The sequence below is a fragment of the Lipophrys pholis genome, assembly GCF_963383615.2.
Source record: "Lipophrys pholis genome assembly, chromosome: 16".
Lineage (NCBI taxonomy): Eukaryota > Metazoa > Chordata > Actinopteri > Blenniiformes > Blenniidae > Lipophrys > Lipophrys pholis.
Window position 1 is genome coordinate 27,533,864 of NC_137634.1, and position 27,096 is coordinate 27,560,959.

General features: G+C 45.5%; 1 protein-coding gene across 1 annotated transcript in view; it reads left to right on the plus strand.

Moving 5' to 3' along the window:
* sgcd (sarcoglycan, delta (dystrophin-associated glycoprotein)) overlaps positions 1–27,096 on the plus strand; it is a 100,556-nt gene that overhangs the window by 31,293 nt on the left and 42,167 nt on the right. The gene's annotated exons all lie outside the window — the stretch shown is intronic.

Consider the following 27,096-nt stretch of genomic DNA (forward strand, 5'->3'; position numbering starts at 1 on the left):
CTCATTTCGTTATATCAGGATTACAGAGGCGACTGTGGCTCGGTTGAGTCTATCAGTCACAAGGTTGCAGGTTCAGTTCCCGATGTCCACGTCGACGGCCTCATTCACATTGCAGGGAAAAGCGACACAGTTCTGATTATTTACTCATAAGTGAACCATATCCGACCTGTTTTGTGGGCCTGTGAAAGCGCTAATTCCGATTCTTTCATACCAGACCCCGGCCTCGTTCATATGTTGTACCAATTCAGATATTTTTCTACATACAACTGCTTCATCGTTGACGTGTGACCAACGTCACTGATAAGTGGAAGTGGACCGGAGGAAGCAGCTCCGCCAAAATGTTAAAAGCTGTGCTGTCTTTTTTCTTCTTCTTGTCTTTTCTTCTTTCCCTCATCATGTTATCTAGATTTTGTCGGCTCATATTCAACAACCACTGGAAAATGATTCTACACGACCTAATCCAGCGTTGGCAGATATGGTGGTATTCCCCAATTGGGGAGCCAAACTCTCTTACCTTTTAACTTTGTTTGTTTCATGCATTTGTGCCTTTATGGTGTGACCTTTATTATGCATATAATAGTTTTACGGTTTTAACATGATTTCTACACAGGCTGAGATTGGAGCTGGTTTTTATTGAGGTGTGGGGTTTTATGTTGTTTGGGCTCGAAACAGTAAGTCACATCTGGCAACCCTGGTGCTGACCGGCGTGCCCTGTGTAAATAGCGTGCTGCTTGGCATGACTTCACATCATCCTCTGCGCTCTGGGGCCCGAAAACATCCCACGGTCCAATCACGTTCACACGGCAGGTCGCATTTAAAAATGATCACGCAAGAAAATCAAATCCCAGCAAAAAATCTGAATTGAGCATCAAGACCTGCGGTGTGAATGGAGCCAATATGTCCTTGAGCAAGACGCTGAGTCACAAACTGCTTCCAGGCAATGGACTGAGCTCTGCATGGCAGCTGCCTCCTGGTGTGTGAATGTGAATGTGTGACTGTGTGGATGTGTGACTGTGTGGATGTGTCTGAGTGAATGAGTGAAGGTGTGTGAATGTGAATGTGTGACTGTGTGGATGTGTGACTGTGTGGATGTGTCTGAGTGAATGAGTGAAGGTGTGTGAATGGGTGAATGTGATCACCATTGTAAAGTGCTTTTGGGCTGCTCAAGCTGTGGAAAAGTGCTTCATAAGTGAAATCTATTCACCATTCACTTACGAAGAAACAACACACAGGTAATGACGTGACCTTGGAGGAGCTTTGTTTTGCAGCTCAGGTGCAGCCCGGTGGTGCCCCTAGTGAGCAGAGGGGCTCCACTCTTTAAAAAGCACCACAATCTGCAGGGCTGATTGATTTTACTGCTGTTAAAAGCTCCAGGGAAGAAGTGAAGGGTCACCATGTCAACCCCCAGCAGCCCGCTGCCGTCCTCTGCACCGTCTCAGTACAAAACAAAGATAAAAACATTATATTCTCATCGATTGCCTGTGTTTTCATTAAGATACCTCCGACTGTCTGACTCATGAAGCCCAGTGCCGTCGTCTCCATTGTTCTAAAAGAAGGCGCTAAAACGTGTGAGTGTTTTCTTTGTGAAGGTGGTAGTTTGCCGTAAAGACTCGGCGCAGATAAACATTCCCGGCCGCCGTGCTGGAATTGCCGGGGATAGTGACAGCAGAAAGAGCAGTAATTTTCCCGCTGATTGCAGGCTGACTTCACCCCCTGAGCTACATTGACAAGCTTTTCATGGGTTTCACTCATGGAGAAGGAAAGTGGGGGGATGGGGGAGGGGAGTCAGACAAAGAGAAGATGAAGTGATGAGGAGGGGGACGAGGAGGAGCTGATGGCTGTGATTATGATGATGATGACTGATGCTTTTGACTGCAGCTGAAAGAACAATATCACAGTTTTTCTTTCCTCCACCGGCTGACGTTCTGGTGAATTAGTTTGAAATTACAGGCTTGTGATATTTCTCTCTCCACTCCTCTGGAGTTAGTATATTTTGATTCTTGGTCCAATCAGATGGAAACACAGTCGGGTCATTTTGATTCAAATGATGAATATTGATGGTTTCAGCTAAGTTGGACATCCTTTGTGGGTTATTCAGAGAATTTCTTGCACTTTCGAGTACAAACCTTTCATAAGTTGCAGATACCGGGTACCGATACGAATACTTATTAAATGTCATGAAGCCTAATTTATACTCTATACTCAAACGATGCGCCAAAGTTCTGCGTTGCTGCAAACCGCTCTACACAGCCTATACTGAGCATGTGCAGAACAACTAGTTACTACGGCCGTGGTGAACACAATCAGGAGCAGAACCAGCATCAGCACAAGGAGCAGGACCAGGACTAGGAGCAAGACCAGGCGCAGTGCTGCAGAGAGTCAGAGCATTTTCGTGAAGTTCCACCTTTGGAGCCATTTTCAAAAAGTTCAGTTTTTAAGTGACTCTGAGCTTCGTTGTCATGGAAACGGACCCTCAAGACAAGATCAAAGTATTGTTTTCACTTGAAAACGTGTGAATGGGGCCTACATCTAATGGAGAATCTGTAGGATGTGCAGGACAAACAAGTCCCAGAACTTCCAGAACTTGAAAACACCTGCAGAGTTCTGTAGACAAGGTCTGAGTTCACAGCCCTCGTTGGGGACAATTAAAGCTGGCTAGCTTTAGTGAGAGGTGAAGAGAGAGGACGAGAGACGAGGACAGAGGAGGTTGCACTGAGACGACCCAATCACAACGATAAAGTCCCTCTGTGTTCTGGATCCAAGTCGCTGCCAAACATGCTGATTAAATCTGAGGCCGACTGCATTCAATTCATGAGTTTTGCTCTCGGGGGATTACTAACAACTCTGAAACTTCCAGATCCTATAGCCAGCTATCAGCGGGTCACTGAGACACAGACGAACTCAGCTCCAGATTATTCAGACGATATGAGAAACCAACATGACCATGAAACTCTGTTGTTTTCCCAGAGTGTTGGAATGTCTGTCATGAACCCGGGATTCTGGTCTGATACGGCAAGAAGTCGTCGTCTCTCAAGCCTCAGGAGGTTTTCTTGGATTTTCTCGTCCGTCACGTCATGGTACGATCTTTAAGTCCAGCTCATCATCACTGGAGTCCAACTCATCATCACTGGAGTCTGACTCATCATCACTGGAGTCTGACTCATCATCACTGGACGCCGACTCATCATCACTGGAGTCTGACTCATCATCACTGGAGTCCGACTCATCATCACTGGAGTCCAGCTCATCATCACTGGAGTCCGACTCATCATCACTAGAGTCCGACTCATCATCACTGGAGTCCGACTCATCATCACTGGAGTCCAACTCATCATCACTGGAGTCCAACTCATCGGGCGGCCGAGAATCAGACAAAAAGCAGGGCTCAATACAGCCTGATGAGACAGAGATGGAGGCGAGGACCAGGGGGGCGAGGACCAGGGGGGCGAGAACAGGGGGGCAAGGATCAGGGGTGTGTGTGTGAAAGTTTCTTCCTGGGAGGAAACTTTGTGACACGTGGAAAGAGAAAGTGGACTGAGCATGATCAGAGTGGATTCTGACTGTTCTTGATTGGGGGTTTTGGAGGTTTCACGACAGCCCCTCGTCTTTTTTCTCACTTTCATTCCAGGAAGCTGTTGTTGAGTGTTGAGTGATGGTCTGGCTCTGGATTAATCAATCTCCAGACGATTGTAATGCTAATTAGTTATTCTGCTTCTGTTTTCAGCCAGAGGATTTTCACCGTTTTATTCCTGTTGCCTCGTATTAATATGAAGCGACTCCCTGTGGGCGGTGGAACAGCTGCTCACTCGGTAAACAGTCTGAAAACATCACCTTCGCCTCAGAGAAGCTCTTCTCCTCCACGTTCTGACACTTTTACAAGCTGAATAATGAGTCTATAAGTCAGGAACATTTTTACTGCAGTATCTCGGCTCGTTTGCACAAAAAGACAGTCTTCACAAGTTTCTCTACTTGGAGCAACTTTCTTTACTTTCTTTGTGTTTCCCAAAGCGGGAGGAGCAAATAGTGGGGACATTGTTTGTAACAGTGTAATGGTTGTTCATGCGTCTGAGTGGGAGTCTTTCTCTGTGGGCCCGGTCCAGTCCGGCAGCTGACTGCCGACGTGTCTCAGCAGAACTTCTAACAAGTTCAGGAAGAGTTCAGGAAGAGTTCAGGAACTGAGCAGGAAGGCACCAAACTTTGAGTATTTTACAAACTGGATTGAAAGATTCATCTGTTGGCCACAGAGCGAGAGATACCCGGTCCAATACCGACCTCGCACTGAGGAAGGACATAAACTCACATTACCGCTTGATCAAGAACAACAAAGTTGAAAAGTACATGAATCCATGTAAAGTACTTCATCCTTTGCTGCTGTTAAACCCTGAAAACCTCTGTCAGGCCAAACGTCCCTTAGCCTGCTGCTGTTCACTTCCTCTCAAACTAACAGAGTTAGAATCAAACAAAAGAAGAAAGGATTGTTCTGCTCTTTCTTCAGATTCTTTCATATTTGTTAAAATAGTCCATTTTCACAATGTTTTGGCTTGTTTGCTTCTGAAAAGTATCTCCTGTTTCCAATTGAAAGAAAGTGAATTTAAACACGGGACTGAATCCCATGTACTGTTGTTGTTGTTGTTGTTGTTGTTGTTGTTGTTGTTGTTGTTGTTGTTGTTGTTGTTGTTGTTGTTGAAAACATTGATTTGTATAAAGTGTTTCACAATGATCGTGAATCATATTAAAGAGATTCTATAAGTAAAGAGGATGAAAAGAGTTTTGTAGACTCACTCAGCACTTCAAGATGAATTTACAATCCTTGACCAGTCGAATGGATGATGGAGTGAATCCGGTCATTTCATTCAGTCACAGACGATTCATCTTAACATATTTCAGTCTGAATTAGGAGACAAAATAGGATTCAGGACTTTCGAAAGATTGTCGCAACAACAAATGATGGAAGAATGTTTGACTGTGATCATACATCAGTTTGAAAAAGATCGACTCAAAGATCAGAAATGTCCTGGAAGAAACCTTTTAATTGTCACGTGTTTCCGTAACCAGGCCAACAACACTGATTTCACACCAACTCTAAGATCCTAAAGGGTTTAGTTTGGGGTTTTATGGTTCCATTGATTTGACAGTTTTCATGAGCCTCCTGCAGCCTCGTTTCTTGGATTATTTATTGATCAGGTTTTTATGGACGGTGGAAAGCTGCAAATGAACTTCTCATTTGGGAAGAATAAACTTGAACAATAAACAGTGTTTGTGTTTGTGAGCAGGCGGAGAGCTCACACTCAGCTGCTCCCTCGTTCAGGAAGCAGGAATCCTGAACATCGACTCAAGAACATTTCTTTAAATTGTTGATTCTGACTGACGTGGTGCTGCAGTGGTTCACACTCAACCTCACATCCAATGTTTTATCAAACATACTTTAACTACAATGAAAATCAAGATTTTCCTCCCGGTGTAGTGTCTCAGAACATTTCAAGACTTTCTAGTTCTTAAACTTCAATAATCTCTACAACTGAAAAACTCTCTGTGGCAGTGGAGCACGCCAACGTCGGGTTCCCCCGCAGAGACGCAGAGTCAAGAGTTCCCAAAACTGTAAATCAAAACGTTCACCAAAACAAACCCGACACCACTGCCTCTTTCAGGCTCTCTCGTGGTCTCTGTCCCCCGTCTGTCAGTCCCGTGTGCCTGGCGGCTCGTCCTCTATGGACAGAGAGGTGAGACAGCAGACCTGATTCCTATCACCTCTCTGCCACACTCTCAAACTCTCATAATGAACTCTGAAGAAAATGTGAAACGCCCACACATTATGGAACCCAACAACGTCTCAAACGTCCACACTCGGGAACGATCACACATTCTCCAACAAACGCTAAAACTCTCACAAGTTGTAGAAATGGAACGTCCTCCAGAAGTCTCACAAACTGTAGAACACGGACAAGCTTTCCAACAATTCGCTGAAATTATGAACTTGTATATTTTGTAGAACTCTCACAAATTCTGGAACTCTGACATATTCAAGCGCTTTGACACTTTCTGGAACATTTTCTAAAGCTCTAATAAATAAACTTTCTTCAACTTGCACATTTTGCAAAACATACAAATTCTACAACGCTGGATAAACTTAGGGACAATTCGAGAACTTAAACACATTCCGGAGCACTGACCTTTCATAGAAGAAGTCTGGAACTCAAACACAAGACACAAGTCTCACAAACTCGGGAACTCGGACAAACTCTTGATATCTCAAAATTCTAGAACTTTCACAAACTCTAGAACTCACAAAACCCTATAACTTTCACAAACTCTACAACTCAGACAAACTAGAACTCTCACAAACTTTAGAACTCTGGCTAACCCTAGAACTCAGACAGTGTATAGAACTCTGACATCTCTAGGACTAACAAACTATAGAACTCTCACAGTCTCTAGAACTCTGACAGACTAGAACTCTGACAACGCTAGAATTTGGACAAACTCTAGACCACAGACAGTCTCTAGAACTCTGACAGACTCTAGAACCCGAACAAACTCCAGAACTCAGACAAACCGAAAAACTCAAACAAACTCTTAAATTCAAACAAACTCTAGAACTCTCAAAACTGTAGTACTCTGACACGAGAACGCAGATAGATTCTCGACCCCCAGACAAACTGTCAAGATCCTACAAACTCCAGAATTCTCACAAACTCCAAAACTCAAACAGCCTCTAGAAATCAGACAAACTCTCGAACTCTGACGAACTGTACAATTCTGCCACTCCAGAAGTCAGTCTAGAACTCTGACAAACTCCAAAACTCTGACAAACTCCAAAACTCAGGCAAACTCATGAACCCGAACAAACTCTAGAGCTCATACAAACTCGAGAAGTCTCAAAACTCTACAACTCGGGAAAATTCCAGAACTCAACAAACTCCAGAACTCAGACAAAGTCTAGAACTCTCACAAACTCTAGAACTCAGACAAAGTCTAGAACTCTCACAAACTCTAGAACTCAGACAAAGTCTAGAACTCTCACAAACTCCAGAACTCAGACAAAGTCTAGAACTCTCACAAACTCTAGAACTCGGACAAAGTCTAGAACTCTCACAAACTCTAGAACTCAGACAGTGTAGAACTTTCAGAAGCTTCCATGTCAATGTTAAAAAAAATTCAACTTGAAGAAAAAACATTAAAGGAAAAAATGTAAACAAAGATCAAATATATAAACGTGGTGAAAATACTAAAATGGTGCATTAAAATAAATGTGTCATTTTGTTCAGGTCCTTGACGTCGTTGTGAGATTTGTTCAGGTTGTTTCTCGTTTCTCGCAGTGAAGAAACGGAGACGTTGATCATGTCTTTGTTTCTGAGGAATCTTCTCTCCGTCTCGCCGACAACATCTCCTCCGTGTTTCCGTCTCGTTCCCGGTCTTTTAACGGATCAATGAGGTCATCGACTGATCAGGCTGCTATTACATCCAGCCCCGTGGGGGGTCCGGGGGGTCCGGGGGGTCCGGGGGGTCCGGGGCAGCACTTGGTGGGGGTCCAGCCAGAAAAGAGTTGCACTGTGTTGTGGAGGAAAAGGAGCCGGTGTTTGATTCGTATAATCGATCTTTCAGATGAAACATCTTCACGCTGTGACGGCGTTTCAACACCTTCCTGTGTCTTTTTAGTCGTCTGAGGTTTGTCTTCTGCTTCTTTGAAGTGGAGCTCGACAACTTCAGACTCTACTCGGTGTTTCTCTCCTGATGATCGGATATAACTGCCTGTTCTTTGTCTAAGTAACTAACTAACTAACTGTACTTTCTTAATCCCCTTGGGGACATACCTTTTCCACATTGACCATCCCAATCTCGGGTGTGGAGGTGTGGCCATACTGCGGCTCCAAGGGGCTGATGTGGGTCAAAGGTCATGCTCGGGGACCCACAGTGGTGACCTGTCCACAGTGGTGACCTGTTCACAGTGGTGACCTGTCCACAGTGGTGACCTGTCCACAGTGGTGACCTGTTCACAGTGGTCACCTGTGACAAACTTCCACAGCTTCCTATCAGAGCTGCATTGTTGGCTCGACCACAGTCTGCTCAATAGATCCTGATTTCTGCAGAGAGAAACTCAACACCAGCTGCAGGTCTGAAGAGGATTCAGTCTCCACCCGTCCATGGTCTTAATGTTCTGGCTGATGGGGGGAATTTCAATGTTTTGTTTGGGTTCTTCCCATTTTTCGATTATAATTTTGATTGTTTCCTTTTACAGTATATTCCACATCATAGAAACATAAAATAAATTAAAACAAGTTGTAATTATATTCAGAGTAACATTATGTACATCATTTGTGTATATATAATAACGTGGATGATTGTGTGTGTGTGTGTGTGTGTGTGTGTGTGTATATATATATATATCATAGTAGGGATGATCGGGACATCTATATATACATATATATATATATATATATATATATATATATATATATATATATATATATATATATATATATATATATATATATATATATATATATATATAGTAGGGATGTCTCGATCACACTTTTTGTCCACGATACCGATCCGATTTTTCAGAACTGAGTATCGGCCGGTACCGATACTTTCCCGATCCGATACTCACATTGCTATTGCAAAGGAACTCAATAGTGTATTTTTGGAGCGACTAAGATGTCTGAAGCTAAAAGCACTATTGGCAGAAGCTTTGTTTACCTAGAACTTATTGTAAAACTCACTTAGTGAATCAGAATTCTTATTAACTTAATAAACTTTATTCAGTCAGAACAACAAAAACCCAGTTACACTCTGCAGTCTGGTTTCTCTTATTTATCTTAACTTAAACTACTTCACCTGGATTTTGTGGCAATTTTTAATTTTTTTTAAATGAAACCCAGTGAATCAGTTTGACTAACATATAAACTATAAAGAACGACAACATAAACAGTAAAACCAATCAGAAGAACCCAATTGCCTTTAGGGGCGCTGTGACTCATCAAACACAATAAAAACACAGAAGAAGACAGACCACATAGAAATTTAGAAGTAGACTTCTGCACATAAACACTATATATAACTCTAGTTTTATAGGTCTATGGCCCCGCTCCGCCTGCTTCTAGCTTCTGCAGCTCCACCCGAGCTTGTAGTCCCTGATTGTTGTGGTTATTAGGTGACGTAGCGGACCGCAGTGGGGGGAGGAGGGGGGCCATTACGTCATCTTTTGTCCACGGATGATGTTCTTTGTTGAGCGTACGCCACCACATGTTTACTTTTTAGATGTTTTATCAAATTAGTTGTGTTAAACGAAGCTCTGGTGCTCCACCTCTCGGGACTGTGGTAAAGCTCTGGTGCTCCACCTCTCGGGACTGTGGTGAAGCTCTGGTGCTCCACCTCTCGGGACTGTGGTAAAGCTCTGGTGCTCCACCTCTCGGGACTGTGGTGAAGCTCTGGTGCTCCACCTCTCGGGACTGTGGTGAAGCTCTGGTGCTCCACCTCTCAGGACTGTGGTGAAGCTCTGGTGCTCCACCTCTCAGGACTGGTTTGGTTATCAACCTTAAACTCCCTCCAGACTGCTGGTTGATCCTCTCAATAACTTCAGGCTGCTCACCTCAGTTTACGGCAGGTCGCACACGGGGCTCGCTTTACGGCAGCTCGCATGAAAATTTTATTTATTTATTTATTTTTTTTAGATCGGCGGGGTGATCGGCTGCATTTGCCGATTCCCGATCAGTCACAAATCACCAATATCGGCCCCGATCCGATATCTACCGATCTGATTGGGACATCCCAAATATATATATATATATATGGAAAGTATTCAACCCCCTTCACTTTTTCAACATTTTGTAATGCCTTATTCCAAATTGTATAAAATTCTTATTTTTCTCATAAATCTACTTGCAATACCCCAAAAGTAAAAATTATTGTTTAGGATTTTTTGCCATTTCATTAAAAAAAAACACGAAAATATCATATGTGCATAAGTATTCACACTAATAGCTATGGCACTCAATTCTGAGCTGAGATGCAACCTGTTTGCACTTATTGTTGCTGACCAACTTGACTGGAACACACCTGTGGTAAATTCTACTGATTTCACTTGATCTGGGAGGGGACACACCTGTCTATTTAAGGTCCCACAGCTGACAGTGATTGTCAGAGCAGAACCCAAGCCATGAGGTCCAAGGAACTGCCTGTGGACCTTCGAGACAGAATTTTATCGAGGCACAGACCTGCGGTAGGATACAAAACAATTGCAGCAGCATTGAAGGTCCTGAAGAGCGCAGTGACCTCCATCATTCGGAAATAGGAAAAGTTCTAAACCACCAGGACTCTTCCCAGAGCTGGCTGCCCGTCCAAACTGAGCAATCGGGGGAGAAGGGCCTTGGTCAGGTCGGTGACCATGAACCCGATGATCAGTCTGACAGAGCTTCAGCATTACACTGAGCAAACGGGAGAACCTTCCAGACGGACAACCATCAGTGCAGCTTTTCACCACTTTTATGGAAGAGTGGCCAGACGGAAACTCTCTTCTCAGTAAAAGGCACATGACAGCGGGCTTGGAGTTTGCCAAAAGGCATGTAAATGACCCTCTGAACATTACAAACAAGATTCTATGGTCTGATGAAACAAAAATAGAACTATTAGGCCTGAATGCTAAGCGTCACGTTTGGAGGAAACCAGGCACTGCTCATCACCTGCCAAATACCATCCCTCCAGTGAAGCATGGTGGTGGCAGCATCATGCTGTGGGGATATTGTTCAGCGGCAGGGACAGGGAGACTAGTCAGGATACAGGGAAAGATGACTGCGGCAATGTACAGAGACATCCTGGATGAAAACCTGCTCCAGAGCACTCAGGACCTCACACTGGGGCGTCGGTTCACATTCCATGAGGACAACGACCCAAAGCACATAGCAAACGTAACTAAAGAGTGGCTTCGGGAAAAGTCTGTGAATGTCCTTGAGTGGCCCAGCCAGAGCCCAGACTTGAACCCAATTGAACATTTCTGGAAAGACCTGAAAATAGCTGTGCAGTGATGCTCTCCGTCTAACCTGACAGAACTTGAGAGGATCTGTAGAGAAGAGTGTAGGAGTGCCAAGCTTGTAGCATCCTACCCAAGAAGACTGTAATTGCTTCTGTAGGTGCCTCAACAAAGTACTAAATAAAGGGTGTGAATACTTGTGTAGATGTGATATTTTCGTGTTTTGTTTTTAATGAAATGGCAAAAAAAATCCTAAAAAACTTTTTTCACTTTGTCATTAAAAGGAAAAAGTAGATTGATGAGGAAAAAATAAGAATTTGGTCAATTTTGGAATAAGGCTGTAACATTACAAAATGTTAAAAAAAGTGAACGGGGTTGAATACTTTCCGAATGCTCTGTATATGAGGGAGGTTCTCTCATTCAGAGTGGAAGTGGTGTGTCGGTGACGTGTGGGGGTTGTGTTGGTGATGCGGGAGGTGTTCAAGGAGGACGTGCGGAGATGTAAGGGGGTGAAATGTTTGACCGGTCTACTGTCATTCTGTGTGAAGCAATAAAGAAAAACGACTCGACAACTCTGTCCGTCTTATTTGAACATGTCTATTGACGCACATGCCGGCGGGGCCGCGATGTTTACCGCTACCATCAAGTTACCTGAGTTTTGGCAACATGACCCGGAGCCGTGGTTTCAGCATGTAGAAGCCCAGTTCCAGCTCCGAGGCATCATGGCAGATGACATGAGATACTACCACGTCGTCGCAGCATTAGATTCATCCACCACCCGCCGAGCGATGGGGCTGCTGTGAGACCCGCCGGCGCAAAGCAAATTCACCGCTCTCAAGAATCAGCTCCTCCGTCTGTTCCAGCTGTCCGACGTGGAACGAGCGGAGCGACTGCTGTCACTCAACGGTTTGGGGGACAGTAAACCCACGGAGGTGATGGAATATGTGCAGAAGTTTCAGCAGTGCGGCTCCCCACAGTTCGGCCAGGACGGTTGGCACAGCCGAAACTAATTTGTTCGGCCAGAAGGAGTTGGCCGGCAGGACCCTGCAGTGCCAAACTTTCTTCTTATTCTTATAGAGGATGAATTGGTCTTAAGGACTATCGTGGTTTGGAGCAGGAAGCCGATCGGATTCTGCTCGCAGCACGCCCGTATGGAGTACATGCCGTGTGGCCGGCGGAACCGCAACACCAGCCACAGCAGGACGCACCGGGGGGGCATCACGACGGAGAAGAACCGGCACAAACATGACAGCCAGCTGTATTTTTCCACCGGCGTTTCAGGAACGGAGCCAAGCACTGCACGCCGCCCTTCTCCTTCATTGTGCCGGGAAACGGCAGACCATAGCAGCTGTGGGTGCTGGGAACACGGATAAGCTGCTGTTCATTAAAGACACTTTATCCAGGAGGCATTTCCTTGTGGATACCAGCTCACAGTGGAGCATCATCCCTGCCTCCTTTTCCGACATCGTGAGTGGTGGAAAGGGGCCGCCTCTGGAGGGACTCCCATCTGCAGCTTTGGCACCAGGTTCCTGTCTGTGTGTTTTGATGGCCGTCCGTTTGGATGGGATTTTGTGATGGCTGCTGTGTCTGTGCCGATCCTCGGAGCTGATTTCCTGTGTGCTCATGAACTATTAGTGTACATGGCAAACCACTGAATAATGGACGCCCTCTCTTTTTACTCCTGCACATTGGGGAAGGGGGGGACATTATCTCTCAACAATATCTTGGCCACGGGGGATGTGTACCAGCGGCTTCTGGCTGACTTCCCTAAACTGACAGTCCCTACCTTCTCAGCCTCCATTGTTAAACATAGAGTGGAACATTATAGCCCCAAGGCTGGGCCGCCGGTCTTTGCGCGCCCTCGCCGGCTGGATGCGGCTAAAAGTACGTTTACACTATGTTCACAGCATCCACGGCAGCCCTGTTTTCAGGCCACTGTGAAGAAAACAGGATGGACGTGAGACCATGCAGGGGGACAGGAGGGGCAAACGTAACAGGTCGTGATTGCCGTGGGTGCAGTGCCAGACTTTTAAATTGTCAACAAATTTGCCGCGGCAGCCACGGTGAGAAACTTAGTAGCCCGTAGCAAAACGGGATGAACGTCATTTGCAGCACGTAGCTGGCCGCAATAAAACTTGGAGGCAGTCCGTAGTGGGACGGGAGGCTTACAGGAAGTGACGTAGTGCGCGTTCCATCGCGGTTGTTTCATGGTTAGTTTGCGTTTTATCATGTCGCACCACGCTTCATCATGGTTCTCACGACGCCATTCATCACATTCAATCGCGGCTTGCCAGGGTGCGCACGGTCTGGGAGGAAGCCGACTTCGAGCCCGGAGGGGAGTTTCATTCGAGTCTGAGCAATCAATGACAGAACACCTTCTACAAGCTCTGCCATCGAAAAATAAATCCAGAGGAATGTCTGCACCCAGCAAAAGCCTCAGGAGACAAAGACTCACCAATGATTTTGGTGAGTCTTTGGGGCATAAACATGCTTCAAAATGGTCCGGCGTCCACATTTCATCCGTAGAAAGCCTTGACAGAACGTGAAAAACGTGCCACGCCTTCCTCAGAATTCCCCAAAATCCCACGGCGCACTACGTTTCGGGCAAACAGGGCTGCCATGAACATAGTGTAAGGCGATTGCTAAGGAGGAATTTGCCACTATGGAACGGCTTGGGATTGTGCGGCACTCTGACAACCCTTGGGAACCCTTGACCTTTGCATATGGTCCCTACAGCAGAAGATGGAGGCCTTGTGGGGATTTTTGGCACCTCAACAATATCACAACGCATGACCGGTATACAATTCCACACATCCAAGACTTTTCAGTCCACCTGGCAGGGAAAGTAATTTTTTCCAAGGTGGATTTGGTGAGAGGCTACCACCAGGTACCTGTCCATCCACAGCACGTACCCAAGACTGCTGTCATCACACCATTTGGACTTTTTGAGTTCCTCAGGATGCCATTCGGGGTTAAAGGTGCAGCACAAACATTCCAGCGGTTGATGGACTCTGTGTTAAGGGGGCTGCCTTTCCTGTTTGTCTCGCTGGATGACATCCTGGTGGCCAGCGCCTCACCTGAGGAGCACCTGCAACACAATACAAAATACATCGCCACACCAAGTTGGAGCTATTTTTGATTCCAGAGAGAAGGTTCGACTTTGTGCATCTGGACTTGGTGGGTCTGCTCGCTCCCTCCCAAGGCTTTACTCACCTCCTCACCATGTTGGAGAGGACCATTGGGTCGCCAGGGGTCGTCCCTCTCTCATCAACCACATCAGCAGAGATTGCACAAGCCTTTCTTTCCACATGGGTGGCCCTGTTCGGCACGCCATTGGATGTCACATCAGACAAAGGCTCCCAGTTCAACTCCGAGCTTTGGACAGGGGTGGTTAAGAGCCTGGGCGTGCAACTAGACTGAACCACAGCTTTCAACCCGCAAGCAAATGGACTGTGTGACTGTTTCCATCGCACGATGAAGGCCGCTCTCCGAGGCACTCTCACGGACTGCAACTGGCTCGATCGGCTGCCGTGAGTCATGTTGGGTCTGCGTTTGGTCCCGTAAGAAGGTCTACAGGCGTCGTCGTCTGAGCCGGTTTGGTGCACCTTAAGGGAGGTTCTCTCATTCAATGGACTGGGTGTGTCGCTGACGTGTGGCGGGTGTTGGATGATGCGGGAGGTGTTAAAAGAGGAAGTGCGGTAATGTAATGGGGAGAAATGTTTGACAGGGCTACTGTCATTCTGTGTGAAGGAATAAAGAAAAACTGACTTGACAACTCTGCCCGTCTCCTTTTTCACGGCTTCCATATATATACTACCGTTCAAAAGTTTGGGGTCACGCAGACAATTTTGTGTTTTCCATGAAAAGTCACACTTTTATTTACCACACTAGTTGTAAAATGAATAGAAAATATAGTCAAGACAAGGTTAGAAATAATGATATTTATTTGAAATAATAATTTTTTCCTTCAAACTTTGCTTGTCCCACCTTACCAGCACCAAAGCAACCCCACACCATCACCTTACCCCACCTTGCTTGACAGGTGGTGTCAGACACTCTTCCAGCATCTTTTCAGTTGTTCTGCGTCTCACTAATGTTCCTCTGTGTGATCCAAACTCCTCAAACTCCCATTCCTCCATCCATAACACTTTGTCCAGTCCTCCTCTGTCCAATGTCTCTGTTCTTTGTCCATATTAATCTTTTCTTTTATTATCCAGTCTCAGATTTGGCTTTTTCTTTGCCACTCTGCCCTGAAGGCCGGCACCCCGGAGTGGCCTCTTCACTGGAGATGTTGACTCTGGCGTTTAGCGGGTACTATTTAATGAAGCTGCTAGTTGAGGACCTGTGAGGCGTCTATTTCTCAAACTAGAGACTCTAATGTACTTCTCTTCTTGCTCCCACTTCTCTTCCTACTCTGGTTAGAGCCTGTTTGTGCTGTTCTCTGGAGGGAGTAGGACACAGTGCTGGAGGAAATCTTCACTTTCTTAGCAATGGAATAGCCTTCAGTTCAAAGAACCAGAGCAGACTGTCGAGTTTCACATGAAAGTTCTTTTTCTGGTCATTTGGATCCTGAATCCACCCACACATGTGATGCTCCAGATCCTCCAGCTGCTCAAAGGAAGCTCAGTTTTATAGCTTCTCTCAGCAGCTAAACTGTTTTCAGCTGTGCGAACATGATTGCTCAAGGGTTTTCTAATCGTCCATCAGCCTTCGGACACAACAAGCAACACATTGGAGCATTAGAACACTGGAGGGAGAGCTGCTGGAAATGGGCCTCTGTACACCTCTGTAGGTATTGAACCAACAACCAGACATTTGCAGCTAGAATAGTCATGTACCACATTAACAATGTATAGAGTGTTTTTCTGATTAGTTTAAAGTATCTTCATTGAAAAAAACTGCTTTTCTTTCAAAAATAAGGAAATTTCTAAGTGACCCCCAAACTTTTGAAAGGTATATATATATATATATATATATATATATATATATATATATACTAGTAATCATATCGACGTAATGAAGTTAGTCATAGTGATAACAGTAATGAAATTAATATTACTTTGAACGCTGGCGCCGCCAGCCGGAATCCTGTACGCACCGTGCGTACAATTTTTTTGAAGGTGTGAAAAAAAACATTTTTAAAGTCAGTACAGTCTGCAGGCCAAAGAAAAAGATCTGAATCACAGGCTATAGATGATTACATTTTGTCCATGAATACTTTTTAAATGATTCCAAACTGTCTGTCTGCTTCCTCTCATAGTTTCTCTCCTGACTGCTGCTTCCAGACTGAACTTCCATATTAAAGCTTTGAACCAATCACAGTCCAGCCATCAGCTGTTGCCGGGTAAAGAAATCTGCCTGAGGCCTTCAGATTCAGTTCTGCAGGCGTCTGCAGTGTAAAACAAGTGTCAGTCGCTGCTGCTTCAACCAATCAGATTTTGATATTGGCGACTCAGGACCTTCTAGAAGGCCTGACGTGACATCATTGTATTCAAGCCCTCTGACTCTCTAGCACAGGGGTGGCCAACCAGTCAGAGACTAAGAGCCACATTTTTAACTGTGATACTGCAAAGAGCCACATCATACACATGGGCACACATGATCACCACCCCATCCCTTCCACACACACACACACAGATCTCTGCTAAGCCAGATTTATTGTAAATGTCACACACAAACATGATAATGACAGATATTGACTCCTACAAGACCACAGGCCAGTCATTTTCAACAATGAACATTGTGTGCACTGTCTCACACACACACAAACTCTCAGTTCAACCAAGTCCACAAACAAAAATCAACAGCGTTTTTTTCTCTTACTGTATGTTGCTTAGTGGGACTTCTTTCACTCCTTGTCTTGAACAATCCTCTTCAAATCTGGCTTATATTCCGTTGTTGCCACTCGAAGCAATTCTTTCCCATGGGTGTCAGTCAGAACAGATGGATGCTTTGATTTCACATGTTTCAGGGTAGAAAACAGACTCGCAGACGTATGTCGACCCAAACATTGACAGTATCTTCAGCGCAGCCTGTTTGACATTGGGCTATTTTTCCATTGGCACACTTTTCCAGAACTCAATGGTCCCTTCCCTTAAAGCAGCTTTCAGTTGGTCCTCCTCACAAAGATCAATCATTTCCAGCTCAGCCGCAGCCTCATCTGTGACTAGCGGGGCTTTCAAACAGTCCGTCTCCGCATTAAATGTGTCGACGAGGAACGTAATCTGTGGCCTTTTCAGTTGTAGATCACGGAACCGGGTCACAAAGCTTTCGTGCAGGTTTTCAACCAGTGTTGCATATCTGGCTCTTTGCTTATTCAGGGCGGCGCTGGTGACTTGCCCGCTGGCTTTTAACAGAGTGGGAAAATGCCTTAAATCTCCCTTTTGAATATGAGCCTTGAACAGCTTCAGTTTGTTGACAAACGCAAACACACTTTGCAGCAGGTCAGGTAGCATTTTTAACTTCCCCTGCAGGGTCAGGTTCAGTCTGTCCAAGTGACACAGCACGTCGACCAAAAAGGCCAGATCCATAATCCACTCGAGGTCCGAGAGTTCGGGATAGTCCTTGTCCTTCTCTTCCATGAACAGTTTCACGGCATCCAAAAGCTCAAAAAAGCGAGCGAGTACTTTGCCTTCTGACAGCCACCTCACAGTGCAGTGCAGCGGCAGGTCACCTGGTGACCCGGTCCAGCTCAGCGATGAGTTCCTGAACTGTGGTTAAGCGCATGCGTGCGGATGTAGTTGTTATTTCCATCACTGGCTTCATGACGTTGTCTAAATTCAGTGATTTAGACACGAGTTGCTCCCTGTGGATGATGCAGTGGAAATTCCAAAATGCGGGAAATGTTTGTTCAGCTCAGCACAGCCCCACAAGCCCGTTCACAGATCCGATCATGGCTGGCGCTCCATCCCTGGCTGTTGCAGTTAGTTTTGGTTTGGGCAGATGTGCTTTCGCGAATGCAGCCATCATTGTTTCTTTCACATCTATGCCACGGGTTCTGTCTTTTAATGGCACAATATCAAGGAGTTCTTCTTTGATCACACAATCGTTTGACACCGACCGTGAAAATACTGCCGACTGAGGCTTGTCTTGTGTGTCACAACTCTCATCCAATGCAACACTAAAATACTCTCATTCTTGAAGGTCAGAGTGCAACTGTGTTTCAAGAGCCGCGTTAATGTCCAATATTCTGCGTTCAACAGTGTGGCGGGACAGTTGGACGTCTGATATCATTCGTTTTAATTTGTCATTTTCAGGAGACAATATTTCAACAGCGTCGCTGAGGCATGTTTTCACGAACTCCCCTTCATTGGATGGCTGATAGCCTGTGCAATGTTCAAAACCAGTTGATAAGACGGAAGCGTTACAGCAGGGGGGGCCAACCAGCCTCATGCGGTCTCGGAGTGCTTCGTAAATCTTTGGAAAAACTGGGTCTGCTTCTCTGACTGACTTTTCAACGTTACCAACTTGTTTTTGCGAAGTTCAGTCCCTTTTGGAAATTCCTGGTCGTAGCCTGCGTGGAGTGAGCTGAAGTGCCGTTGAAGATTAGAAGCTTTAAAATGCGCCAGCGCCGCCTGACATATGAGGCAGAATGGCTTGTCATTACGTTCAATAAAACAATATGAACTCTCCCACTCTGTTAAAAATGTCCGGTGTTCATCTACATATTTTCGTTGTGCGGTGCCATTTTGAGAACACACAAAATTACTCGAAAGATCTATTTTCATCTCACGCACATGTGCGTTTGACGTCACTCAAACCGGCTTCCTGCTCAGGTTGCCATATAGGGAATGAATGGCAGCGCCAGCGCCGAGCATTTTTGACGCCTGTCATGTGAGCCCCTTAAGCCCCCTCATGAAACCAGCCAAAGAGCCGCATGAGGCTCGCGAGCCGCTGGTTGGCCACCCCTGCTCTAGCACTAGCTGACTGCATCTGTAGCAGCTGTATGAACAAAAATCTAGTTGTGTTGATTTAACAGAGGTTTGATCAACCCACAATGGCTGAAGGAGGAGAGAAAGAGATTTGATTGCAGATTTATTGTCAAAAGCATTTTCAAGACAGACTTTTCCAAGAGGTCTTTGAACGCACCGCAGCACTCCAGGTGCATGGAGGTTTGGCGCAAAGTACTTGTACTCACTACAACTTCCTTGGCAGGATTCAGGATTTTATCATTTGCCAATATATTTTTAAGACCACAAAAAACTTTGTCACCGTCCTCAACCTCCATAAGTTTCGTTAATAGCAGTTTTTTTATGCAGCTGCAGCGGAAGGTAAGACGTGAACTATGAAACTGAATCCAGGCTGCACCACTGACTTTGAATGAAAATACAGTATCGCAAAATAGCAATATACTAAAATAAAATCTATAGTATCTGTTGTTTGTTGATTGGGTTCTTCCCTTGTTTTACTATTCAAATTTTTATTGTTTCCCTTATATGTCCATATCATAGAAATTAAAGCAAAGTTATTATATTCAGAGAAACATCTTTACATCTTTTTTGTATACACACCCACATACATACATACATACATACATACATACATACATACATACATACATACATATATATACAGTACTAGTAATCATATTGAGGTAATGAAGTTAGTCATAGTGGTAACAGTAATGAAACTAATATTACTTTATATAAAAATACAGTATAGCAAAAATAGCAATATACTAAAATAAAATCTATATTATCTGTCGGGAAACATTTTTTCGCGTCTCGACGTTGAGGATGAATCTGTTTGTTCATGAGTTCATTCAGTGAAGCTTCCGTAGCGTTAAAGTCAAACCTCCCTGTTTTATTTCAACTTTGGATTTTATAAGACGATCCAGCGCACAGCTGGATGCCACCACGGCCAGAGACGAGCCGCAGCCAACATCATATTTCATGCATCGTCTACACATTTTCAACAAAGTGGAGAAATACATTAAAGAGGGAGGAAATAGACTTAAAGCGCTGGGTGGTCCAGAAGCACATCAAGAGAAATATTGCCCCTCTGAAAGTAAGTGTGTTAGTTCTTCACCACATGGCAACACAACCCACCGGGAGGACAGAGAAACACATGAGGACGTAAGGAGGACAGATATGACGCTCCTCTGTTGGCTTCCTCACATGTGAATATTAAGTGAAGGACTCGTCCGTCTTTTCACCGAGTCCCAGCGGAACGCTGAATAAAGATGATATCCGGACTAACCGGCGCCAAATCGCTCTGCTTGCTGTTCCCTGTCCACCGGGACCGCAGACGGAGGAGGCAGCACCTCCACACCAGCTGCAGCACGTCCAACTCCAACTATCCAGTCTCACGCAAAAACCAGCAAAGTTTCCTTCAAAGACAGAAGGACACAAGTTTCCTCCAACAATTAAAATAAGCAGAGTAACTTCCCAATAAATCTACGCTGCAATCGGATCGCTCGTCCAGAACCGCCTTGTTGTTTTGGTAGGACGTGCTGTGACTCTTCAAGGTCTCGACGTCTTCACGACTAATGAATCACACGCCGAGCTCAACGCTGCGTCGCTTTCCCCTTGAAATATGGCCACTTCCACTTTATTCGTCTCACGGCGACTAATTATCTCTGGAGCAAAACGACAAACTGTAAAACACTGGAGTCCGACGTCACTGCAGACAAACATCCACCTACGTGACAAACTGACGGAGTTCAGGTGAAACATCAGACAAGGAATTCTACAATCGACTGCCAAGAAATACAGATACTTCATGAAACTGGAATTTTTACTAAACCTGTTACTAAGTATTTATTTTGTATACATCTTTGTATATATTATATAAATGTTTATATGTATATATATTGTATACACCTTTATAGTAGTTCAGTTGTGCGATTTTCAAAAAGGTATGATTTCTTTCATAACATATTTGTTGTTTGGTTCCTTCAATATTAATTTGTCCCACAATTGATCACATGTCATAATGTAGTATTTAGTTGTCCACAATGCATTAGAATGCTCCATGTAAAGTCAGTTTTTTTTCAAAGTTTTCAGATGTTTAGCAAAACCTTTTTTTTTGCTCCATGTATTTATTAAAATTTTATATTTACTTGATTTTATTTTATGATTGTGTAGAAATAACCCCCACAAAACATTTGACCAGCACTGGTTGCTGCCCAAATGTTCAAGTACTAAAGTAAACTGCAGATACCAGATATACTTATTTGTGCTTCACACAGGAGGCGGGAACTTATGTCACTTTAGCCCCATTTCCCGCCAAAGTGCAGGGATGGAACGGAGCAGTGCGGCAAAGTGTAGCCAGAACCAGATCTGTTGTGCGTTTCCACTGCAGAGTAGGTTAAACTGTAGGCGGGTTTAGAGCTCCGTGTGACGTTGCAACAGTAATCTCAGCCGGGCGACAGGCCTCATTTATAAAGGTTGCTGAAGGACAAAACAGGTCCTGAAAGATGAGTACGCCACTTCCCACACAAAGTTTGTGATCTGAAAAAATAAACTTAGCTAGAGAATGTTGGTACCGGTACGAAAACTTTGGATCTTGAGCAGCACATTGTGGAGACGGGGAACCTGATGGTGCTGATGGTGAGGTGGAGAACTGAACCAGATTCATCTCATACATTTAATATCATCAAATATCAGACTTATTGATCCACGTGATCATAAACAGCCGAGCTGCAGAGTTCTAGATGGTTCTTTAGTGGAACGTTACTGCTGAATCAGCAGAACCATGTTCATATGTCATAGTTTTATCTTCTAATGATCCAGAGCGGTGAGTAGAACTGATTGATTATCAACTGTGACAAAGTGAGTAACAATCAGTCTAATTTCAGAGTAAACACATAAATAGTGCAGTGGCAGTCGTGAGTAGAGCTGCAGTGTGGAGGCAGAGGTACGGTCATGCGCTCTGGACGCACTGACCTCCACCTTCAGATCAGACTCTTCTCCTCCACCTTCAGATCAGACTCCTCTCCTCCACCTTCAGATCAGACTCTTCTCCTCCACCTTTAGATCAGACTCTTCTCCTCCACCTCTACAGTCACTGATCTCTCTCAGACTCTCACTATTTCCATCAGTAACGACGAGCTGCTGATCACTTGTTTTTTCTTTTAGTAGTGATTCCACTACTGTGACACCAGATAAGATCATCTCCTGACCTCCATCATCTCCTGACCTCCACCATCTCCTGACCTCCATCATCTCCTGACCTCCACCATCTCCTGACCTCCATCATCTCCTGACCTCCACCATCTCCTGATCTCCACCTCCTCCATCACTATTTCTTTCTCCATAAAATTCCTTTTCTTCATCTTTTCTTCCAGGATTTAGCATCAAATACTGGAGATCAACAGGCTGATTGAGATGTAATAATATAACGAGGCCCTTTGCATTGAGCATTGATGGTAGAAAGTGGGCGTGTTGGGGGCGGAGCCTGAACGGTCAACCTTCCTGGTGGACTGGATCTAGAAAAGGAAAGTGTGTGCGTTGGGGCAGAGACCGAGGACGGACACCGGGGGACACTTCTCCGGCGCACTGTGTGTGGACACGGTCCGAGTCTGATCGCCACATTGCATCATATCGCGTTGCATCACGCTGCATCTTGTCGCGTTGCATCTTGTAGCATTGCATCACGCCGCGCTGCATCACGCCACGTTGCAACACGCCGCGCTGCATCACGCCACGTTGCAACACGCCGCGCTGCATCACGCCACGTTGCATCACGCCACGTTGCATCACGTCACGTCTCGAGCTGCTGGCCGGCGCCCAATGGTTTCATGACACGCGGCAGGCCGTGCAATTGAGTACCGGCCAGCGACGCGACAAGCGGACTCGGGAGTGCACCAGAGCTGCTCCGAGCTCCGATCCCAGTTCGGTTACGGCCGTAGCGCCTCCTCCCGAGTCCTGGTCTCAGTCTCTGCCTCACTTCTGCTCTTTTAGGACCAACGTGAAAGTTGCACTGCAAAAGAAAACAAAAGAGAAACAAACAACTAGTGCAAAGCTGTATATGTAAACAACAGAGGATTCATGCAACCGACATATTAAAACATTGAGGGCGTGTCTTAAATCACTGACCAATCAGCAGACAGCTCCTCAAAATCAGACTCGTTCCATGGTGTTGAGTACCCCAAACGGAAGAGCTACGGAAAAGCTCCACCTTCGGAGCGGTTATTTCTGTAAAATCTATAATTCTTGCGGTGGAAAGCCAAACGGTACCGGACCTTCCCGTTCCATCCCGACACTTTTTGCGGTGAAAACGGAGCTTTTAACAACCTTGATTTTAAAATCCATGGGTGTCTGAGCCAAACAGTATTGAGCCAATCTTACAATTGGGATTCAGTTCTACTGATGGTTTTTCAGCACACTGTATTATCCATCCCTTGGATTATTAAATGTTTTATGTCATTGTGGTTCCCACACAGAGGCACGGACACATATGCTGACTTTTCGGTCACCAACTCAAACCAACTGAAAACACACACCAACACACACACTGCTGCCTCTTTCAGGCTCTGCTGCCCGCTGCCAGTGGCGACTCCTCCTTTCTGGGCAGTGAGGTAACAAAGCACCTGATGTGAATCAGGTGCACTGCCTCCCCTCTCTGCCACAGTCACGTATGTATGTCAGTGTATTATTTATGTTTTTATACTTGCTGCAACAATAATTGCCCTACAGGGACACAGATAAAAACTGGACTGAACTGAACTGTCTTCCATACTGAATCTGCCGGTCGAGGTAGTGGTTTGTATTGTCACCTCACAACCAGAATAACCAGGTTTGAATCCCGGCTCAGGGCTTTTCTGTGCAGTTTGCATGTTCTCTTGTGGTTTTTATGGGTTTTCTCAGGGTACGAGGAAACACGTGCTGGTTGTCTTATGTGTCTGAGGCACAGCAGAGCGCCCAGTGTGAGCAGGGTGAATGCATGAACGCACTGAGGTCCCGCCCATACGACAAAGCCGTTTCATGTAACCATTGTTTTTGTCTGATCATCCACACGGCACAGCGTTTTAGGAGTTCCAGAGTGGAGAAATTTGAAAATGCTGCCTCAGTTTTGACGTGTGACATTAGCTGAAAATTATGTCATCACCCCGCCTCTCGATCTATAATCCAGCAACCCTCTGTGATGTCATCACCCCGCCTCTCGATCTATAATCCAGCAACCCTCTGTGATGTCATCACCCCGCCTCTCGATCTATAATCCAGCAACCCTCTGTGATGTCATCACCCCGCCTCTCGACCTATAACCCAGCAACCCTCTGTGATGTCATCACCCCGCCTCTCGACCTAAAACCCAGCAACCCTCTGTGATGTCATCACCCCGCCTCTCGACCTATAACCCAGCAACCCTCTGTGATGTCATCACCCCGCCTCTCGACCTAAAACCCAGCAACCCTCCCTGTGATGTCATCACCCCGCCTCTCGACCTATAACCCAGCAACCCTCTGTGATGTCATCACCCCGCCTCTCGACCTATAACCCAGCAACCCTCTCTGTGATGTCATCACCCCACCTCTCGACCTATAACCCAGCAACCCTCTCTATGACATCACCTAACAACAACAAACGTTTTGCTCTGCAGATGTTGAATCGCCGCGTTATGGCCGGAACGACCTCTCTTAGCAGCCGTTCTCTGCTGACATGACCTTGCACATAAATGTGTTTGTGGTTTGGCGGTGGCGGCGGCGGCGGCGGCAGTGCGTGACATCCTGTGTACACCGGCGCTGCTGCTTCGTGTCTCTTCTCCGTTGTGCTGAGCCTGCAGGCGGCTGTATTAACACGTCACACAAAGACATCACCGGCGCCGGCGCCGCTCATCCAACCCATATGAAGATGAAGTTAATGGGAAATCTTTGGGCCGGTGACACCGACATGTGACTGCCGCGGGCGCCGCAGCAGATGGAAAGACTCCACTGTCACCTGCCGTTTCTCTTCCTTATCTTTTAATGAGCCTCTAATGGAGCTCTGGACACGTCGACTTGACAGGACGAGAAAGACGGCCAGCGTTCATTTGTTTGTCCGCTCGAATGAAGGATACGTTTCGTCTGATCAGAACTATTTGACTTGTTTATTAATAGTCATCAATGACACTTTTTAATTTATTCAAAACACTAAAGGTCAAAGTACGTGAAGAAATATTCAAGCAAAGTTTAAAAACACAAACTTCAGAAAATCACATTTAGCCCATTTCCACAACATCGTTTTTATATTTTCATTTCAGAAAAGTTCTACATTTACATGACGACGTTCACACACAGTAGCTCTACCAGAGCAGTGTGAGGTGAGGTGGATCCTCTGAACCGAGACCACATCAGGTCCCGTCTTCCTCACGGCGCCGTGCTCTGGCCTGGCAGAGTCAAAGGTTGGAAATATTTCTGTCAGAGAACAAGATGCTTGTGTGGATTTCAGAGGAAACACGTTGATCATCCATCTGTACACACTGTACTGTAGAGTAACTGTGAACGTACTGTAACTAGTAATGTACTGTAACTGTAATTACTAATGTATAGTCACTAACTTTTAATGTACTGCAATTGTAACTAGTAATGGATAGTAACTGTAACTGGTAATGTATAGTGGAGGGATTCCTTACCTCATAATAATCACTTGGTACCATTAATGTTACGTTTTGGTAGTTTGGCTCTCGATAATGATTAATAATGACCAAAGTTGTCATTGAGCATTTAATCTGATCTGTATCAGACACCTCAGGAGCTCCACCTGTGTAACAGGAAATGACAGCCAGTTCAGTTCTATCAGTCTCATAAGATAAACTAAACAGTTAACTTGGAATGTGAATTAATGGTTAAGTTAATTACAATTACCAGAATTAACACTAAAGCTTGAAGGATTTTGGAGTTTTGACACAGAAGAGTCGACATTTCATTCACCTTTGTGTTTATTAATAAGACAGTAAGTATGATTCCAAAAATGATATTTATTTAAAACGAAAACAAATAAAACACTGATTCTAACTACTTAAATACAGCTTGGTGTGTGTGTGTGTGTGTGTGTGTGTGTGTGTGTGTGTGTGTGTGGCGAGAGAGAGAGAAAGAGAGAGAGAGAGGTGGAGGGAGTGTGTGTGTGAGGTGTGATGGAACTACAAAACAAGATGGCGGAACACAAGAAACTCCATTCAGAATGGAGGTTATCAGAGAGCAGGAAGACTGTCCTCAGTCTCCACCAGGTGATGGAGAACAATCAGCTCCATTCAGAATGGAGGTTACCAGAGAGCAGGAAGACTGTCCTCAGTCTCCACCAGGTGATGGAGAACAAAGGGAAGCTGGTCTGTAGCGTTGGTTCCTGAGTGTCTCTGGTAAAGGAACATTTCTAACATGAGTTGATGTGAAGCTGATGGATGGATGGATGGATGGATGGATGGATGGATGGATGGATGGATGGATGGATGGATAGAGAGATAGATAGATTTTTTATTGTCTGACCCAAGGGTGTCACAAATTTGTCTTTGACGCTCAAAGATTCCTTAACACACACACACACACATAGAAAGCATTAAGAACAGCAATACTCGTGAAAATAATAATAAAAGACAAACTACAACAACATTATTACTTAAAATAAGGCGAAGGGACGGAGCGGCTGCTGGTAGCTCAGTTCTGGGTTCTGGTTCCTCTGCTGGTGAGGCTGTGGCTGCAGATGGAATGAAGGATTCTTGTATGTTGTTTTTCTGGCCAGTGGGACTTTATATCTTCTGCCTGATGGGTGGAGGGTGGATGAGGGGTGGAGGGATGGGTGGAGGGTGGATGAGTGATGGAGGGGTGGAGGGTGGATGAGTGATGGAGGGGTGGGTGGATGAGTGATGGAGGGATGGGTGGAGGGTGGATGAGTGATGGAGGGGTGGGTGGATGAGTGATGGAGGGGTGGGTGGAGGGTGGATGAGGGGTGGGTGGAGGGTGGATGAGTGATGGAGGGGTGGGTGGAGGGTGGATGAGGGGTGGGTGGAGGGTGGATGAGTGATGGAGGGATGGGTGGATGAGTGATGGAGGGGTGGGTGGAGGGTGGATGAGTGATAGAGAGATGGGTGGAGGGTGGATGAGTGATGGAGGGGTGGGTGGATGAGTGATGGAGGGGTGGGTGGAGGGTGAATGAGTGATGGAGGGGTGGAGGGTTCCTCCACCCGCTCTTACAGGAGGGACAGTGGGGTTTGTG